Source organism: Brassica oleracea, unplaced genomic scaffold (assembly GCF_000695525.1).
Source record: "Brassica oleracea var. oleracea cultivar TO1000 unplaced genomic scaffold, BOL UnpScaffold15364, whole genome shotgun sequence".
Taxonomy (NCBI): domain Eukaryota; kingdom Viridiplantae; phylum Streptophyta; class Magnoliopsida; order Brassicales; family Brassicaceae; genus Brassica; species Brassica oleracea.
Window position 1 is genome coordinate 1 of NW_013631882.1, and position 429 is coordinate 429.

The 429-nt window shown below is 31.7% G+C and overlaps 1 long non-coding RNA gene across 1 annotated transcript; it reads left to right on the forward strand.

Annotated features, from left to right (window-relative positions):
• Nucleotides 1–64: 64 nt before the first annotated feature.
• Nucleotides 65–429, forward strand: LOC106322326. The gene is made up of 3 exons (XR_001266354.1): nucleotides 65–122; nucleotides 199–308; nucleotides 398–429. It is a non-coding gene; the product is annotated as an uncharacterized LOC106322326 (long non-coding RNA).

Consider the following 429-nt stretch of genomic DNA (forward strand, 5'->3'; position numbering starts at 1 on the left):
TCTATGGTACATGACTACCGTTAAGTTTAAAAAACGAGATCCATTTTCGGGTAAAAACTTGTCTCTTCGCGTCAACAGTACTGCTCATGTCCTTCACGCTTTTGTCAATGGAAAACATATTGGTAAGTATCTCCTATATACGTTTTACAAATCTCAATAACACCAACTTACGAAAAAGTATTTGATTTATATTTTTAGGTAGTCAACACGCTGAGAATGGTAAATTTAACTATGTATTTGAGAAAGATGTGAAGTTTAAGTCTGGTCGTAATGTCATTGCTCTTCTTAGCATAACTGTGGGACTTGCGGTAAGTTATTAGATATTATTTTTTTAAAGCTAAAACTCTTTAAAAAAAAATTAACTGAAAATAAAATTTTGTCAACTTTTTTTTGATAGAACTATGGTGCTTTCTTTGAAAGTAAGCCGGC